This window comes from Marmota flaviventris, chromosome 12 (assembly GCF_047511675.1).
Source record: "Marmota flaviventris isolate mMarFla1 chromosome 12, mMarFla1.hap1, whole genome shotgun sequence".
NCBI classification, from domain to species: domain Eukaryota; kingdom Metazoa; phylum Chordata; class Mammalia; order Rodentia; family Sciuridae; genus Marmota; species Marmota flaviventris.
Genome location: NC_092509.1, coordinates 40,961,184 through 40,982,218, shown reverse-complemented (window position 1 = coordinate 40,982,218; position 21,035 = coordinate 40,961,184). Strand labels below are relative to the sequence as shown.

The 21,035-nt window shown below is 40.9% G+C and overlaps 1 pseudogene; it reads right to left on the bottom strand.

Annotated features, from left to right (window-relative positions):
- Positions 1 to 19,189, bottom strand: part of LOC139707791 (mitochondrial calcium uniporter regulator 1 pseudogene) — a 53,272-nt pseudogene extending 34,083 nt beyond the window's left edge.
- Positions 19,190 to 21,035: the final 1,846 nt, after the last annotated feature.

Here is a 21,035-nt window from a genome sequence, read left to right as displayed (position 1 = left end):
AGTTCTCCCTGAAAAAGTAGATGCTTTTCCTTTTTTCCATTCAGGCTCCTGGTCAAAACAGACAAATAATTCAGGCATGATCACTTCCAGAGTTGTGCTGAAGTCCATTCATACTGGTTCAGGAAAGACCATTGTTAAGCTTGAAGGAATTTTTCAATTGATTGAAAAGCACACAGATCATGGGAAAAGTTGATTTAGGAAAATTTTAGTTAAATCCAAAAAATAAATAAAAGAGGAGAGATGACTTCCAAACTCATTTTATGAGGCAACCAAAATTCTTGTTATGAAAGCCAAAGACATTACAAAAATACTACCAACCAATACGCCTGATGACTATTTATACAAAAATCCTTGACAAAACACCAGCAAACCGAATTCAACAGCACATTTAAAGAATTGTACAAAATAGCCAGGTGGAATATTTTCCTGGAATGCAAGTATGGTTCAACATATGAAAATCCATATACATATTTTACATACACACATGCCCATACAAGCCAAATAAAGGGAAAAGAACTTATGATAAATTCCAATGATGCCTAAAAAACACTTGGGAAGAAAATCCAACATCATTTCATGATAACAACACTCAACAAACTAGGAATCGAAGAAAATCACCTCCAGTACTCAACTACAGACACAAAAGTAAAATGGGCATAGCAAGGGGATGGAAGAAAGGAAAACCAGAAGTTGTTAATGGCTGTAGAGTTTTAGCTTTGTAAGCTGAAAAGTTCTGGAGATTACTTGCACAATATTGGGAATGTATTTAACCTCACTTAAAAATTATTTGTGTTATATTTTATGTTATATGTATTTTTACCACAAATTTAAAATTTTTAATTATATGAATTATATTTAAAACAAAGGTAATAATCAAAACTCTTCACTTCCTAATTATTCTATTTTCTATGCTTTGATGTTGCTTATATTTTCTTAGATTCATATTATGGAAATAGTATGTGAGTACACTTTGTAGGCTGAAATCCACTGTAGTGGTGGTGGCATTTATATCATGAAAATTGGCCAATACTGCAAATCAGAGTTTTATTTGATTTATTGTCGATGTTTAAGAAAGTGATAGGAAGAAAAAGCATTGTCAGTATCGAAGAAATTTTTTTCAGTTTTCAAAAGCCATTATCCAATTCTGCAAATAGGTTGCTCATGTCATTGAATAAATGACTGAAGTTCTGGCCTGTGTCTTTATTGTTTCACTTTCATCTCGGCTTTTAAAGGAAAAGTAGCACTTCTGATGGTCCCACACCTATTTATCAGTTGTAACCTTAGGTTGCCTATCAACACAGTGGTTTGACAGAAATCAATGAAAGGCTTCTGCAAGAATTAGTGACTTGGAGTTTATAGTAAAAATGGTAAATATTGAAAAAAAATTGTAGATTTCACTATTAATAGTAAATTGTGTGCTACCTATCCTTCTTATCAGTAAGGTTTATAATAAACCACATATACAAAAACGGTTTTTCCCCAGAGAGTTTGTAACCAGTCCTTTACCAGCACACCCTACTTACCCCTGTACTGTGGTGTGGGAGTGGGATGAGGGCTAAGGCTGACCTATTTTGCTCTTCAGTGCCCTCTCTCAGAGAGGAACCAGGGTGTGGCTCAGTGATAAAGTCTTGGTCTAGCATGCTCCAGGTCCAGGGTTCCATTCCCAGCACTGAAAAAAGGGAAATAAAATAAATAAAACAATGGTGTCTCCTTCTGAGACTCAGACTGCTAGTCTATAGAAAATAATGCATAATTATGGCTATGGTCACAAATGTTGCTTTCTCTCTCTGAGACACAAAGGACTTCCCCAGTACTGCATCGAGCAGCTGGGATTACAGGCGTGCGCCACCCGGCCTAAACACATTCTTTGAGCAAACTTTCCAAGTTTAATAGATTTGCAACCTGCCCTCTTTTGAAAAATGCATTGTAGGCACAAAGTTGTGGCAATCCCACTTCTCATAATTCTTGATCAGGAATAAGCTGAATAATGGAACCATTCCTGCTGGCCTATTTGTGGCCGTGTGTGTGGCATGAAGCCGATTTGAACTCAACCAACTGTGGCTATTTTTTGGTGCATAAAGGAAGCAAAGAGCAAATGGGACCACTTTCCCAACTTGGCCCTGAGTAACCTAGAGCAGCAAGGGTAATTCCAATGTTCAGGAACATTCAAGACCAGCCTTGCTCCTCTACTTGTCCTGCCATTGAATCCTGCTACAGTTTTAGTACCAGGGACACTTCATTTGAAAATATATCAAAAGCAGTGTTATGGCTCATGTGTCTTAGGAATATGCAACCAAGGAATGAAGTAGATCTACTATCTTCATTTTACAATGAAGGGACCTGCGGTAGATGGTGGTGATGACAATGATGACTAACAGTTAAGCCCTCTTAATGGCTCCCAGTGAGGGGACCCCCAGCCATCGGTGTCCAAGGTAAACAGGCTCAGTCCTCATCTTTGGGGCCTTCTGTAGCCTCTGTTCCCAACCACTCCTCTGATCACATTGGCTCCATTTGTTAATTAATTAACTTATAATAGGAAATAAAATTTTTGCCAAATGAATAAATAAGCAAAGCCTACAGAGTGATGAGGAAAACAGATATTAAACAATCACATAAATGAATATGATTACAACACGTGATAAAGGCTATCTCAATAAGGTAAAGCCTGTCTGGTGATTGGATGAGAGTGGGTAGGGACAAATTTCTGACATTTAAACTGAGACCTGAAGGATGAAAAACAGCTGGCCAGGCAAAGAATGTGGGGAAAGAGAGTTCTAGGCATGGGGGAACAGGAACAGGATGTGCAAAGACCCTGAGGTAGAGAGGCCATAGGAGGAGACTGCAGTATGATTAATATAGGGAGAGTGGCTCAAGAGGACACTGCATATATAGGAAGACAAGGCATTAGGGCCTTGGTAATTGGAAAAGGGTTTGGGATTGCATTTTACACAATGGAAATCTGTTGTTTGGGGGAGATTTTCATGATTAGATTTATTCTTGAATAGTTTTGAAAACCACTTATAGAGTAGATGGGGTGGAGTGGAGGGGAGAGGCCAAATGGCAGCCCGGTTAGCATGCTAATAAGGATACTGCAGGCAAGAGATGGTTTCTTGGACTCAACTCATGGCTGTGGCTGGGGAACTGTAGTACAGCAAGCAGATGGGTGTGACATGGACTTGGGAAGTGGGACCAGTAGGACTGGTTAATGAACTGGAAAAGAGGGAGAGCAAAATGTTCAGAACAACTCCTACCCTGACACCATGAGAACAATAGGATGACACAGAGGGCAGGTTGGGGAGGAGAGATAAGGAGCAGAATGCGGGACCTGTTACGACGGAATGTGCAGGAGACATGCAAGTCCAGGAGGCAGTTGTGTGAGCCTCGAGTTCAAGAAGGGACCTGGGAGCATATATTTGACCCTTGACATTATGCCAATGGCATCTGAAAATGATGAAGTAGACCTGGGAATGAGGGAGCTGTGAGAAGAGCAGTCAGCCTTGGAGGAAGCTGCCAACAAGCAGACTAGGAGGAGCAGCCAAGAGGTGGAAGGCTGTCTCCATGGAAACGGAGGGAGGGAGGCTGAAGGGAAGGAGGGTGGGCAAGGAGGGAACACCTCTGCCAGCGGACACGGAGAGGTCATTTAAGAGGAGAGTGGAGAGGTGTCCATCCAATTTGGGGCAGTGTCTGTGATGTGGCTGGTGTGGAATCCTACACAGAAGGGGAAATGGCAGCAGTAGCCTCCATTTGTTTGTGAAGGGGAGGGCTGAGGCTGGAAGGAGAGTCTTTTAAAGATGGGAGATAATACAGTGCATTTGGAATGCTGAGGGAAGTTGTCAAGGATGCACTTAAGCCCAGGCTGAGGGCTTGACTTATCTGTGAGAGCCTGCTCTAATCTCAGCCCTGTCACTAACAGGATGTGATATCCTGGCCAAGGAGATGGAATCTGATTAAAGTGCCGTGGTACTCGGGCTTAGTGCTGTGGCAGGTGCACTGGTCACCAAGGCCTTAACGTCACATTTGACTTGTACTTCCCCTCGTCCTCTGCCCTCTCAGCTGCCAATTCCCATTTCCCATTTTCTTTTTCTTTTTCTTTCTTTTTTTTTTTGGAGGGTTGGGTGGGTACCCAGGTTTGAATTCAGGGGCATTCAACCACTGAGCCACATCTCCAGTTCTAGTTTGTATTTTATTTAGAGACAGGGTCTCACTGAGTTGCTTAGTACCTCGCTTTTGCTGAGGCTGGCTTTGAACTTGTGATCCTCCTGCCTCAGCCTCCCAAGCCACTGGTATTACAGGCGTGTGCCACCATGCCTGGCACAATTCCCATTTTCAATGTGTCTCATCAAAAATACATTTCCTTTCCCCCAATTCCCTGCAGTCATCTCAAGCCTGGGTAATGTAAAAGCCTCCACAGGTCTCTAGGCCTCTAATTTCCCTCCACGCAGGCATGTTTCCTGCATCTAAAGCTCAGCTCTAATCACCTCACCAGTACAGCAATGAGAGGCACATCCTTTTGACTAAATTTCCTCATTTGTAAAAGTGATAAGACACTAATATAGAAATCCTGAATCCAGCTGAAATATATGCATTATCTACTGCCAACAGGAAAAAACTAGCGTGTTAGTCAGCGTTCTGTTGCTGGGTCAAAATCCCTGAGAAATCAACTTAAAAGAGGAAAAGATTTATTTTGGCTCACAGTTTCCGAGGTTTCATTCGAACCATGGCTGGCTGATTCTCTTGCTTTGGGGCCTGTTGTGAAGCAGAACATCATGGTGAGGAGTATGTGGTGGAGAAAAGCTGCTGACCTCATGGTGACTGGGAAACAAAGAGAGAGAAAAAAAGAGGTTTGGGTCCCAATAGTCCCTTCAAGGTATGCCCCAAGTGACTTGACTTTTTCCCACCAGGTCCCACCTCCTGAGAGTTCCATCTCCAGCTGGTGACCAGACCTTTAGCATATGGGTCTTTGCATTACATTTAAGATCCAAATAACAGCTGGTAAATCTTTAGGGTTGAAAGCAAACAAACAAACAACGACAATAAAAACTAACAGCCCATTCGGAAAAGTATATCCCACAAGAATCTTGGATTTTTATAGGATTTCAAGGAGAAACTTGGACCCTTACTGTTGGAATATCTGTTGAGAAAGAGTGATAGAGGGAGAGAGAGAGGTTGATTGAGACATAGATTATTGAAACTTTCAGAAGAAAATCTGCATTTTTCCCCATTTTTCCAGATCCTCCCTCTTGTTTATATACCCATGTCCTATTCTGTTTTTTCTTTAACACCAAATATTAAAAATGGACAGAGAGAGAAGAGAGATGATTCCATTCCCGAGGCTTCTGACATCTGTTTGTCACCTTGTTCTTCATGGGAACTGACCGGCTGACTCTAGATAGTTGTCAGGAAAAAGAGCCTAAGTTCCCCACGGTTTCACCCAGCATGCAGTGAGGTAAAGCAGTTACCCAGGCCAAAGGTGACAGTTCACTTCACCTAGGGGGATTGCCACAAATTAAACGTTGTGGTGAATAGAGGATCCTTCTCTTAACAAAATATGTTGAGTGGAAACTAATATTTAAATACCAGATCAATTTCTATGACAAAGTTATTAGTCTTAAAATTTTCAAAATGTTCTGCTCTTTTTATTTCCATCCAGGGCTAGGGATGCAACTCAAGGCTTGGCATGTGCCAGGAAAGAGCTCTACCCCTGAGTTACATTCCCAGCTTCAGGGGCTGCTCATGAAGTGCTGATGTCCTGTGCTCCAGAAGCAGGCCTGCCTATGAACTGCCCACAGAGGGATGCGGGCAGCACGGTGAAGACCTGGGCTCAGTAGCACTGTGATCTAGAGAGCCACTTTTGAAAACTTGAGCTGTGTGCTGTTTTCCATTTTCAGGACTTTGAAAATGTGCTCAGCATTTTTTACAGAAAACAGACAAGATGACTCCAGGCTATGAATGATACCACTTGGGATAATTATTCCTAATGGCCTCTCAGATGCTTTGGGGCTTGTCCCAGACAATGCATTTAGTATGACTTATTACACCGTCATTCACACACCAGAGTCTTCTTTAAAATGTAATTCTAGAGATAATTTTTCATCTAATTTAAATCATTTAAAGTGTTTAAGTAATAAACACTTTATTAAGAGGTAGTAGCAATAACAATGTCATGAAGAAATATGATAAGACCTTTTCAGTAGCTCAGCTGACATACGTTTATTTAGGGACATGAGTGATGGCAGCCGTATGCATGAAGAGTATTGGCATAACTGGTAACAGTAGTTGTAATAATAGGCTACAATTTAATAATTTATCTTTTCATTAAAAAGATTTAAATAAAATAATTTAAAATTTAGATTAGATATATTTATATGTTTGTGCATATTTATATGAGGAGAAAAAAATGAATGTAAACCTGGTTTTTAAAAAGTTGCCTTCACTGGGTTAATACAGCAGATTGAGGACATGTTTCTTTGAGTGAAAAATGTAAATTATGAATATCCAAGTTAAGGAATATAAAACTTTATCCATCACAGACAAGATTTATACACATATATTCTCTCTCTCTCTCTCTCTCTCTCTCTCTCTTCTGGTAAGGAGTATTAGAATGAGGCTCCATGTTTCTCTTTATATACTTCTAAAGTTTTATTATTTTTATCCTAGCACATATTTCTAAAAGGTGCTGTATATTTTGAAATAATAATATTTTTTTTTTGTCCTTGGGAGGGAACCTAGGGGCCCCTAACAACTGAGCCACATTCCCAGCCCTTTTTTATATTTTATTTAAAGATGGGGTCTTGCTAAATTGCTTTAGGGAGGGCCTCACTAAATTGGTGAGTCTGGCTTTGAACTCTCAATCCTCCTGCCTCAGCCTCCAGAGCCTCTGGGATTACAAGTATGCACCACCATGCCCAGCAATCATGAGATTTCAACAGTGGCATTTTATATTTATCTTTTAAATTGTGATCATTTGATAAAGGAGTGGAAGACAAAAGAAATGAAGAAAAGTGAGGGAAAAAAGAATTTAAAGTAAAAATAAGGTCGATTGTGGAGTGTTTGAGCAACTTTGGAGAACATTGAGAAGAATTCTACAACAATTTGAAAATTCAATTATAAAATGTCCTTAACAATGATTTAGAACCAACTTCTACAGAATCACATATAGGCCACTTTAGTTTTAGTCATTCCGGCAAATGTTTAAAGAAATATATAACTCATATTTTGAGACTTAATTGGACTGAAAAGCAACATTGGTGTGTGTGGAATTCTGTGCTCATTGAATCAGAGTCTAAAACTGCTCAGGAGCGTGTGGCAGTAGCACTGCTGGCCGCCATCTTGCTGCCATCTGGAGTCTGCAAATGAAGCCAACAGAGCTTCATCGTTCGCTCAAGTCATTTGAGACTATGAATCAAGTCAGACTGGATATTTCCATTATTTAAGTCAATTACCACTCCCCCCTTTTTGTGTGTGTTTAAACAAATAAATAGTTCAGTTGTCCCATTGCCAAAAAGACAAAGTGCCTTGACTTGTTGGCTTTAAGATGAATAGTCATGTGCTATTCTGTGTTACATTTATGGTGTTCTTGTAAAGGTAAAGTGTACAGACATCTTCCAAACACCACCACTTTTCTCCCCTCAGGAGTGACCTTGTGTTGCCCTCTTTCTCTCTCACTCTGAGTCATCTCTAAGTACCTCTATCTCCCAGTTCATTGGACCACCCCATTCTCTTTCTTCTTCAACACAGGCAAGGAACTTAAGGAGAACTATATTCCTGTTACTGGAGTCCCGAGGCTATCATGAAAAAGGTAATAAATATTCAAGTCACCCTGACTTGTGCCTATGGTGGATATTACTAATAAATCTTTCTCCTCCAGTGAACCTAGAAAGTTTTTCATTTAGTGTTCCAGGGAAGCCATTATAAATTAATTATCAGGAACATGAAAATGAAAACTTATTGTCTACCCTTCATTTGGTTTAGATACCCACTGCATGGTGTCATAGGCAGTCCTCATTTAGTGCCTTTCCTTTTGTGATTGAATCTCAGGCCTTGATGACCACTCAATTCAGCTACCAGCTCCAACTAGATAACTTATCAAGAGGTATCTTCTGGGCTTGAGTCTAGAACCTGAGTTCCCTCCTCTCTCTGGTCCTAGGAAGTATTGTTTTCTTATTGCCCTATCCATTGTAGGAGCAATATTGTAAGTCTGTGTGGCGTGCCAGACAGTGGCGGTTTGCTCATTTTCTTCATATTTCAGCCCTATTCTAATGTGCCTCCCTTACTGAAGCTAGAATAGGAAAGGACATTTCACAAGCTCCCAAGTAGCTAAGGTTCTACATGAGAGTTAGATTCTGCTAATTAGATGAACATGCAAGACTTGGATTTAGAAAGGAGTTCTGTGGGAGGAAAGGCGGGGCATGAGGGCTCCAACTTGTGGGGGTGCACTGTGGTTGAGTCAGGGTGCTTCTGCACCAGCAGTTCTGCCAGTTCAGCAGATGGCTTGCTGATGCTCCCCTGGCACCCACTGCTTGATTGTGGCCTTAGGAGCTGGAAGCTCAGTATAGAGTCTGCTTCTTCCATCCTCAAACCCTTCCTTCATCCATCCAAAACCCTGTCATAAACCACTTTCAGCTTACACCACAACTAAAAGTTGTGGATGCAGGTTGCAGTCCTGGGACACTTCCCAACAACCTGTCCATTGGCCATTGATTCTTCCATCTGATATCGCCCCACTCTTACTAATCTGTTGACCTGCAAAGACTAAAAATGCTGATCCACACCAGATAGTCTAGTTTTCAATACATAAAAAAACAGAATATGGGGATGGCTCAGTGATAGAGCACTTGCCTAGAAGGTACACTTGCCTAGAAGGGAGATACATATATATTATATATATATATATAATATATATATAAAAGAATACAAAGGGATATTATATATCCCTTTGTATTCTTTTATATTAAATTTATCTCTAGCTACTGAAGACTTGATTCATATATATATATATATATATATATATATATATATATATATATGAATATAGAAGAATACAGAGGGCTATTTAAGTGACTTATTTTGATTACTTCAGAAAATTGTTTCTTTTAAAAAATGGGAAAACTGCTGGATGCAGTAGCACACACTTGTAATCCCAGTGGCTCTGGAGGCTGAGGCAGGAGGATTGCAAGTTCAAAGCCAGCCTCAGCAAAAGCGAGGTGCCAAGCAACTCAGTGAGACCCTGACTCTAAATAAAATATTAAATAGGGCTGTGGATGTGGCTCAGTGGTTGAGTGCCCCTGAGTTCAATCCCAGGTACCAAAAAAAAAAAAAAAAAAAAAACAGGAAAATTAATTTGGAACATAGGAAGAAAATTAAAATCATAAATATAATTTTAAATATCCATAAAAATGGCTCCTATGCATGCTGAATATTTCTGTTGAGAAATTTTTTCTCACTGCATTTCTAACCAAAATATGACCACTATCTCCCCTCAAATCATTCAGGAGATGCTAGTAGACTTGGTATCAGGATTTAGGAAGTATTATTTTCAGAGACAAAACGTTCTTAATTCAAGAGACAACTTCAACATAATAAACACTCATTGATAGAAAGTGCTCTGAATGAGTTTAGTGAGAAGAGATGTTTTCTTCTGATAAACATTTTAAAAGGAGGATGAAGAGGAAGTGGGGAAAGTAGCTTTACCTGATAAACACCTTCCAAAGACAAAGGGTCAAAGTCAACATCAGCAGTGATAATGCCTGTGGATAGTTTGTACACTTGATGTGATGTGATGAGAATGGCACTTGACCTTCCTCCGCAAACCCATAACCCCAGCTTAATCATGAGAAAAACACACAAATTGCAGTAGAAGGGCATTCTACTGTAGAAACCTTCAGATCATAAAAAACAAAACAAAAAATAAAAAAGGAAAGCCTGAACAACTGTCACAGCCAAGAGGAGTCTAAAGAGACATGAGGCGATATGTGGTGGTATCCTGATGGGATTCTGGGATAGAAAAAGGGCTCTAGTTCAAAAATAAGAGACTCAGGGGCTGGAGGTGTAGCTCAGTGGCTGAGAACATGCTTAGTAGGCATGAGGGCCTGGGTCCGACTCCTCTCACCACAAACAAACAAATAAATAAGAGGAAATCTGAATGAGTATGGACTTTAGTTGAAAATAATATGTCAATATTGGTTCATCATTTCTGACAAGTATCCCATCCTGAAATAAGATGGAATATTAGAGGAAATAGAGTATGAATTATATGGAACTCTCCGTACTATCACCATAGTAATTTTGTAAATCTAAATTTCATCTAAATAAAAAGTTCATTGAGAGGGGAAAAAGAGGCTTATAGCTGTTGCCATAAAAGAAAACTTACCCAGCAGGTCAGGATAATCCAGTGCTTGAATGTCCAAACTTGGAGAAACTAGCTGTTATCTTTCATTTCATTTTTATAACTAAGACAAGCCTGAAGAAGACTGACGATGCCTTGAAAGTTTCCAAGGAGTATTTCAGTGATTTTGTAAAATGTAGCCATGGAATTCAATTGCATTGCTCATTAATTCTGATGCACGTGTTGCTTGGTGATAATGGTACATCCCAGTGTACTTTCCATCAATGTTTATGCCTATCAATTATGTTCCTTTATTCCTTTTATTATTGTTGTCAGTAGGCTTTAAATGGAAATGTGCACACACAAAATTTTAATGGATAAAATAGCACATTGCCTCTCATATCATTTCTATGCACACTCAATGGAAACTGGAGGAATTGTATGAAGGTCTTCTTACTATGGTACCTCTTTAAAATTTGGCCAAGGAAAGTAACACTAACAGTAAAATGAGGCACATAGGAGTATTGTGCCTCATCATGTGAAACCAGGACACAAGGACTCATAGATTTGGGGATCTCAAATTATTTGGTAATCGTAAAACACTAGAATTTTTATCATCTTAGTCTCTCCCCAACTCACTAGACTTACACTGATGAAGACTGACCATATCTCTAAAGGCTTGCAGTAACGCACATAAAGAACTAAAAAAGGAAAATATTACTTTTATTCTACCTTGAAAAGGTACAATATTTCAAACCTTAAAAATTCTAGCCAGCAGTTGGGCACAGTGGCACATGCCTATGATCTGAGTGACCTGGGAGGCTGAGGCAGGAGGATTGCAAGTTCAAGATCAGCCTCAGCAACTCAGCTAGGCCCTAAACAACCTAGCAAGACCCTGTCTCAGAATAAAAAATAAAAAGGACTTGGGATGTTGCTCAGTGGTTAAGGACCACTGGGTTCAATCCCTAGCACCATAAATAAATAATAAAAAAAGATAGATAGATAGATAGATAGATATGCCAGCACAATACACCACCACACACAAAAAAAATTAAAAAAAGAAAGAAAAAAAAATTCCAGCCAGCAGAAACAGGATGGGGAGACAGCTGGAATTTTTTTCCAGAAACTGTAGTTGGGAAAAAAAAAAAAAACGCACTTGAAGACAAGGTCAGTCTGCAGCTGTTAGACCAGCCTTGCCGGAAATAGGATCAGCTAGAGTGCAGAACATGAAAATCCATTAGGAATAGGGTCAGAAAAGAGGGAAGGAGCCAAGCAGGGACAGCCATATATTTCATCTGTACTTTGTGACAGAGCATGCTGGGCATGTTAGGTTCATTATCCCACAAGATCTATAAAATAGGTATCCTTTATGTCTTAGGAAACAGATGTATAGAGGTTAAGTTGAAAAGAATCAATTGCTTTTAAGGGACAAAGCCAAGAATCAAACCTTGGTGCATTTGAGTCCAGTCTAAAACTAAAAGCTATATAATCCCTACCTTGTTGGTGTGTACTGTGCTGCGACCTGAATGTGGGTCCTCAATAATCACAATAATAATTTGCTGTGAAGGATTTCTGTAACTTTTTTAAAGTACTTTTTCTATCTACAATTTTTATTTAATTTTTGTGCAGTTTGTACAGGGTGATATCAATAGGCACTAACTACTAAACTGAACCCTAAGTTTCCATCTCTGCCAACTCTCCTGTCCTAAAGCCTGCAGTCTCTAACGGGCCTTCTGGAGGCCTGAACATGGGTGAACTGATTTTTAAAGCAAGGCACTGAGCAAGATACAGACAGTAATTACCTCCCAGGTAATTGCTCAACTCTTGTGTGGTGCCTCACAAGCCCCGTCTCCAGACATATAGGTACGTGCAGAGTGAAGAGTCTTGACATGATGGGATCTGCCACCCCAAAGGGGATGATTGGAAGATAACTGGATGGGCCATGCCAGAGTTTTGTGATCGCACATGGACACAGCCCTAGAGAGTTAGAACCAAAAGATCTTAACAGGCTTTGACATTTACACAAGATTGTTTTGAAAGTTTGGAATAAATCTATAGATAGAGCACTGAGAAACATGAATGTTAACTATGACTATGTAAAGTTGAACGTACCCTGAGAGGGGAAGGAGAGGTAGAGAGAGGCAGAGAGAGATGGAACAAGATCCTGTTGTGTTTCACAGAGGCCTTCTGAGCTGTTTGATATTTATTTGCAGGTTGTATGCAACCAGATTAGGTACATACTAAAAGACATTTACAAATCATTTCTGTCCCCCCAGAGCTCAATGGCAAAGGACAGAAAGTAACACTGGCTTTTAGCATCTAAGGGATTGTATTTGAAGGTGCCATATAAGCATTGATTATATGTTTTTCTTAATCCTTTTCTGCCATTTAAAGTTGAAATCATCAGCTGTTTACCAACCTGTCTCAGAAAGTTCTAAGGCAAGATATAATCATCAATTTATGATTGAGGCACATCTGAAGGGTAAACTGGAATTATTCAGAATCAGACCTTGTAGTCAAGGGCTGGCAGGAGCCAAGTTCAGTGACCAGGCTCTCCACAACGAGTTCTCCACCAAATAGGCATATGGGGGTAGTGTAGATTTGTCACAACCTGCACTTATTTTTTGGCCTCACAGGATGAAGAAACCAGGAATAATTCTTGTGTGGAAGCAAGCAGGTTCAGGGCAGACTCAAGTTGGACTGGTCAACGATGCCTCTTGTGGACAGTTGGGTAGCCACCCCCCTCTTTGTTAGAATACTTTTTATGACCTTAGATCATTTTAGATTTGTTTTGTAGAAGGCTTTTCCTGGAGAGGGGATTCTAAAGCAAAAATGTTAGAAATCTCTGCAGGAGACGTTAGGACACAGTGTTCTGATAACAATTTTTGGCTGCAGCCTGTGAGCTGTCAGGCATCCTCCTGGGGCTCAGGGTGAAGTTCCTGAACAGAGGAAGAAGCCCTGAAAGGACATTGCTTGCTGCAGGTATCAGGGAAAGTGCTCGCCGCACATCCAAGAGGGGCACTGGGGAGACATCATACCTGCTGCTATAATTTTCCTTTTTCTACAGGTGAGTCCATGGGAGACTACCGAGACTGTTAGAAACCCACATTGTTTCTTTTTTTTTTTTGATTTTTTTAAATATTTATTTTCTAGTTATAGTTGGACACAACACTTTTATTTTATTTATTTATTTTTATGTGGTGCTGAGGATCGAACCCAGGGCCTAGCACATGCTAGACGAGCACTCTACCGCTGAGCCACAACCCCAGCCCCCACAGTTGTTTCTTCAAGGGCTATTCCAATACCAGAAGAATGGATACTTCTCATGTTCCTTTGGAAGCCTTTTCAGTCATCAAGTGGAAGGTACAGGTTGAGTTTTTGTTTTCCAAAAGGACTCAAGTATCTCAACTAATTTGTCTTTTTTTTTTAATTTTTTATTTTTTGGGTACTAAGGATTGAACTCAGGGGTACTCAACCACTGAGCCACAACCCCAGCCCTATTTTGTACTTTATTTAGAGACAAGGTCTCACTGAATTGCTTGGCCTTTGCTGAGGCTGGCTTTGAACTCACCATCCTCCTGCCTCAGCCTCCTGAGTTGCTGGGATTACAGGTGTGCACCACTACACCCGGCCTAATTTGTCTTTAAAAGCATCCTTTACTATGCCAACCTTTACTTTTTAAAAATACTACTGTAAAGTTACTTTTCCTTTAGATTTATAAATGCAGCATTCAAAATATTTTTTTCTTGGTAGATTTTTTTTCCTACAATGAGGACTATGTAGTTCAGGGTGACCCTATGATTTAAGCCGTCTGGATTTAGTCAGCTGTGGGGCTACTTAAAAGAGAGATTATTCTTTTAAGAGCAAAAGTATTCACTTAAAGACAGTTATGCCAACCAATATCAAAGAACGCTTTAGTTCAGAAGATCATGCTTTCTGAAAATGTAACGAAAGAGACATCCATTCAACAAATACTTATGGGGCACCACTCTGTGGCAGACGCTGTTTGCAGCCTGGGAGTGCAGTACAGACAGCAACCCGGGACTCCAATGGAACCTATGCTTGCTTGCTTGCTTGCTTGCTTTTCTTTCTTTCTTTCTTTTTTTTTTTTTTCAGTGCCAGGGGTGCAACCCAGAGTCTGCCACTTTCTAGGCAAGCACTCTACCACTGAGCTACATCCCCAGCCTGTTTTCATATTCCAGTGGCAGAAGATAGTTAACAAACATTCAAGAAAACTATACACAATTACACAATGTTAAATGATAACAGAGCTGTGGAAGAAAACAAAGCAGGGAAAGAGGTTATGTGTGGTGGTGAGTGGAGAAGTTGCAATTCCAAATAGGGTAGTCATGAAGGCTTCGCTGAGAGCATGACATTTGAGCCAAGACCTGAAAGTAGGAGGAACACGGGCATGTGCAAATCTATACAAGGAACTACTGGAAGGCCAACGTGATAAGAATAGAACAAGGGAAGACAGAGCCGTAAAGGTGGTGGCGACAGGTGGTAATGTGGGGACAGGGGAGCATAGACAGACTGTACAGGACCCTGAAGTGCATTTCATAAGGACGATGACTTTTCTCTGAGCAAAATGGGAAGCCATTTCAAAGTGTTCTAGCACAGAAATGACACACAATCTGTTTTAGCATGAAAAGCACTGCTCTGGCTGCTGTTTTGAAAATAAACTGGTGTTGGTAGTGGTATACTCCAAAGCAGGGAGAGCAGCCTGAAGGTTATTTCAACAAGCTAAGAAAGATCACAGCCGCTTGAATCATGTTGGTGATAAGTAATAGATAAAATCTGGGTGTATTTTGAAGACAGAGTCAACAGGATTTGCTGAGATTGAATGTAAGATGTGAAAAAAAAAAAACCAGAGTCAAAGATGATGCTACATGTTGGGTGACTGTATTAGCTTGCACTGCCATAACAAAAGACCATTGACTTGAATGGTTTAAACAACAAAAATTTATTTTGCACTGTTCTGGATGCTGGGAAGTCCAACATCAAGGTGCCAGCAGGGTCTATTTCTGGTGAGATTTCTCTTTCTGATTTGCAGAGAATTATCCTCTTGTATCCTCATGTGATAAGAGAGAGCTCTGATGTTTCTTCCTACTTTATAAGGATACCAGCACCACTTTTATCCGATCAAGGCTCCACTGTTAGGACTTTTTTTTTTTTTAACTTAATCTCCTCTTTAAAGGCCTTATCTCCAAATAAGGTCACTTGGGGGAGGTTAGGACTTCAACATATGCATCTCTGTGTATTGAAGGAACACATAATTCAGTCTATAACAGCAATTAAATGAGAAGTTATGTGAGAAGTGAGTTTGGGGAGAAAGAGCAGGAGTTCCATGCTGGACATGTGAGGTTTAAGATACTTGTTCAACAAGAAGGTTGACCATAAAATTTGGAACGAAAGCAACAGTTTTACTTTTCTTGCCTGGAAATGTGAAACTGAGAGACATCAGCTCATTGGTGGCAAGGAGACTAGATGAGATCACCAGAAGAGGAGAGGACCAATGGCTAGCCCTGAAGCATACCACAGCCAGCTTTGGAGTGAGGAGGAACAACACAGTGGACTTGAAAGGAGTAACCAGGGATGTAGAAAGACAATTAGAGGTGTGCAGCCTCCCAGAAGCCATTTTTTTTTTTTTTTTAGAGGGGGAGAGCTTACCAGGGATTGAACTCAGAGGCACTCAACCACTGAGCCACATCCCCAGCCCTAGTTTGTATTTATTAGAGCCACGGTCTCACTGGGTTGCTTCGCGTCTTACCATTGCTGAGGCTGGCTTTGAACTCACAATCCTCCTATCTTAGCCTCCTGAGCCACTGGGATTACAGGCATGGCCACCATGCCTGGACCAGAAGCCAATTTCTGACAATCGTGTAAGGAAGAGGGGCTGATTGATTGTGCCAAGGGGTATAGATGGGTCAAGAAAGAGGACTGAGAAGTGAGTCTCAAACTCTCATCACTGTGGCAAAATACCTGAGAGAGTCAACTTATAAGACAGATGGTTTTATTTTGGCTCATAGTTTCAGAAGTTTCAGTCCACGGCCATGTGGCCCTTGTTGCCTCTGGGCCTATGGCAAGGAAGAACATCATGGTAGGAGCATGTAACAGAGGAAGATGTTCGCCTCATGACAGCCAGGAAGCAAAGAGAGACCGGAAAGGTTCAGTGTCCGAGGACCCTCTTTAAAGGCACACCCCCAATAACCTAACCTCCTTCCACTAGGCCCACCTCTTACAGGTTTCACCATGTCCCGATAGCACCACAGAGAAGCCCAAGCTATCAACACATGACCCTTTGGGGGACACTCAAAATCCAAACTATTGTGTGGATATAGCTGCTCCAAAAGGTCACTGGGCAACTTGAAAATAGTAATCTCATTGGGGGCAAAGCCTGACTGGAGAAGGCTCTGGAAAGAATGGTATGAGGTCCATTGGAAATGGAGTCTATGTCAACGTCTTCAGAGTTGTGCTACAAATGAAGGAGAGAAATGATGCAGTAACTGAATGAGCTTATGTGTTAGTCAGTTTCTCATTACTGTGACTAAAATATCCGACAAGAACAACTTAAAGAAGGAAAAGTTTATTTTGGGCTCACGGCTTCAGAGGTTCAGTTCATGGTTGGTTAATTCCATTGCTCTGGGCCTGATGATGGAAGAGGATGGTGAAGGAAAGTTTCTCAGTTTATGTCAGCTTATTCTCAGCCAGGAAGAAGAGAGAGGGTGGGGTGGGGGAGAGAAAGAAACCAGGGACAAGACATAATCTACAAGGGCACATCCCCAGTGACCTACCTCCTCCAGCCATGCCCCACTTGCCTAAGGTTACTACAGAGTAGTCCATTCAAATTATTCATTCAAGTGGATCAATCCACTGTTGAGGTTACAGCTCTCATAATCTAATCATTTCACCTCCAAACATTCCTGCATTACCTAACACATCACATGAGCTTTTCTGGGGACACATTGTATCCAAATCATAACAACTCATGGTCCAAGGAGGATTTTTTTTTTTTTTTTTTTTTTTTTGGTGAAGAAAAAAAATACATCATGATTACATGATGGTAAATAAAAAGAGGGAAGAATGATATTGATAATTTACAATTTCTTATTTTCTTTCTAGCTGGTTAATTCGTGTGTGTGTGTGTGTGTGTGTGTGTGTGTGTACCTTGCTGGTGATTAAACCCTGGACCTCATGCTTGCTAGCTAAGTGCTATATCACTGAACTACACCCGCAGCCTAAAAGTTTCACTTAAAATACTGAAACTTGTTTAAAATAGAACTTGGCAACTAACATCTTCATCCTAAGTATAACTTTCCTTCCACTCCTTTTGAATGATGGCTAACTTTCATGGAGTATTATCTGCCAGGGACCTCTGAATACTCTACATCTATTAACTGACTTAATCCTCAAAACAACCCAGCAAAACAGATCATATTATTGTCTTTATGTTATGGGTGCCGAAGCTGAGAACAGTTTAGTTAATTGCCTAAGTTCATACAGAAAGAGCTGAAACAGTTTCTGAAATTCATGGTCTTAATCATCATTGACTCAGGGAAGAGATGGCTTTTATTTTTCAGGTGTTCATGCTTCAAATTGCTATTTGCTTCTTCCACCTGTCTTTCAACCCCCTCCATCCTTGTCACAGGATCAACATGTGTTAGTGTCTCCCAGTAGTACTTCCATATCAGGGCTACATACTGATATGACTGATACACTACATACTGATATACTACATACTGATATACTACATACTGATATGACTGCTCTTTATTCAGAAATGTCCTTGTTGCCTATTCTTTTTTAATCAGAAGGCCCAAATCATTCTGAGCCTTTATTATTGCAGTCTCTTCCCTATGTGATCTATGAATGAGGAAAACTAAATTTAGTCTTTCCCTTATGATCCCATACTATTCATATCTTGCTTCTGATACAAAACTTGAGTTATAAAAATTTCACCAAATGCCAGGAAATATTTTCCCTTAAAGGCCTGTCTTTCCTTCAGGATAAAGCATTTTAAAACACTCCAGCAGAACTTGAAAAGAGCTCCCTATTTGAGTGACTTCTGAGGCACAGGCAGCCAGGCACACACCTGCTCTGATCACAGGCTCACGGCACAGCCTTGAAGAGGCTTTTCACTCTCCCACCAAGGGCACTTGCTCTGAAGCCACCACCAAAGACTGTTGTCAGTCCGCATCGGGGCAAACAGGATTCCAGGAGAAGATTGGTCATATTGTAAAAGTAGCCATCATTTTAGTGTCTTTGACTTGATACTTCTTCCTCTGCTATTACTTCTGTATTCTGTTCATTGTGGTTTGTGACGCTAACCTCTCTCTCTCCCAGGATTCCAATTGACAAAATCATGATACATTTGTTGGCATTGATTCGGACGCCATCCAGCCCTCTGCAGCGAGCAGAGTTTCATTCCTCCTCAGTGAGCAAGGCCTCTTTTTTTTCTGCCCTCTTATGCACCAGAATTAGGACAGGATCAGCATAAAGAACCATGGGAGGAAACAAATATCCAGGGCCAGGTGGTCATAGATCTACCTTAGAATGGCTCAGGCTGATTCCCAATGCCTATTCCTGGCCCCAAGCCCACAATAACAGAATCAGAATGGAAAGGGCAAGGGCCAGAATCTCAATTCTCACCCTCGGTGATTCTAATACCAAGAAAGATTTCTTCAAAGAAAACTGAAACCAGTGGTCTAGACTGTGACTGAGGAGAGGTAAAAAGTAGGCTAGCCCACCTGCGGCTGTTCCATCTCCAGAAGCAGCCAATGGGGAGCTGCCTGGTTCTTCTATGTCACACTCCTCTTTCCCAAATCTGTGCTTGGTGTCTTCTATAGATATATGAAGTGTGCACATTTGAACACTTTTGGCATGTAGTCTTAAAGCATAAAATGTTTAGAAATCATCTGGTTCAATCAGCTCTTTCAAGTCTTTCATGGAATGTGGTACAGTCTAAGTAAACACTAAAATTTAATCTGGCCCAATTCTCTATCATTTAACAGATGAGAGCTCTTGAGGCCAAGAAAATTATGTCACTTGCTTAGTCACTAAGCCAACTAGTGGTGGAACCAGACCTAGGTCCTAAAGATTTCTGTCTTCAGAGCTTTTTCTGATGTTCCAAATCAAAACAAACTTGACCGGTCAGGTTGTTCACTCCAGGTGTGGCTTGCTCATGCAGCTCACTGAAAGAACTCTGGTATCACCGTTAATGGCACCATTTACCAGATGTCTACCACATTACTTTATCTTGAGTGTTTTGCCTAGATTTTTCTTGATTTTCATCCAAGCTCTGCAAAGTTGTGTTATCTCTATCTTACACGGGAAAGAAGTGAGGCTCAGAGATTAAGTAAAAAGGTTAAGATCATATATTAGTGAATAGGGAAACTGAGAATGAGACTGAGGTTTCACTCACTCCAAGCCTGTGTTGATTCCACACATGACGAAGCCCACAAATTAGCCAGCTTTCCATCAGTGTGACAAAATACCTGGGAAATACAACTTGAGGAAGAATTTATTTTGGCTCACAGTTTCAGAGGTTTCAGTCCATGGGCATCTGCTCCTTAGCTATGTGCGTGAGGTGAGCCAGAATTCAGGGTAGAAAGGCATGGCAGAACAAAGCTCACGGCACCCAGGAAACAGGGATGGGTCGGTGGGAGCATTGAGAACAAGAAATAGTGCCCCAAGAGCACACTTCACAAGAACCCACCTAAGTCCCACCTTCTCCAGTTTTCACCACCTACCAAATGGCTCATTCAGCTTTGACTCCATCAATGAATTAATTCATTGAAGAGGTCAGAGCCCTGATGATCCAATTGAATTAATTAATTCATTCATTGAAGAGGTCAGAGCCCTGATGACCCAATTGAAGACAGAATTAGATAGGCAGTCCGTATAGATAGGTAAATCGAGTTAGGCCAATTTTGAGTGATCCCAGGAAGTTGGAGACTGTCCCCCGAGGGATTTGAATGTTAATTCTTTCAGAGCCCTTCCTTCACTCTTATCAAGGACCTGCCCCTGCTCCAAACTGTTGCTCAGGTAACCTGTCCCAGGAATGGCCCCTCCCCACAGGGAGCTATAAGGTTGTTAATTAATGTGTCCTGGGCTGCACTATCCTGCCCTTGCTCCTTCAGCCCACCTGTTTCCCACCTTTTGGCCATCCCACCCAGCATTCCTGGGCCTAGTCACAAACACAGGAAGGAGAAAGATAAGGGTTAGGGTTAGGGTGAACAAAGGAAGCCTAAGACATAGAAACACGTAGAACATCTGTATTCTTGGGATACTGGGATACCAGCTATGGCCCCCTTCTCCCTCCCGGGAGAAGTCTATGTTACCCCTTTTTAAAATAAACCCTGCTTTATATGCTTGCTTCAGCGTGCTTCTCCAATGTTCAAACTTCAACATGTGATGAAGCAGAACTTGTCACCAATAACCGGCTGTATCTCAATCATTTCCCCAAAGCCCCACCTCTGAATATTGCTGCATTGGGGGCTAAGCTTTCAATCCATGAATCTTTAGGGGACTTTTCAGATCCAAACTATAGCAACTTTCTAAGTCCAAGCTCAAGACTGAAGATGGGCATTGCCAAGTGCTAATGTATTCGTTTCCATGGAAGTCATGTCTAATGACAGTGCTTGTTTTAACCAGTTATCACAGTTTCTTTCCAGTGGGAAAACTTCACTTGGAAATGCAAATGAAGATGAGA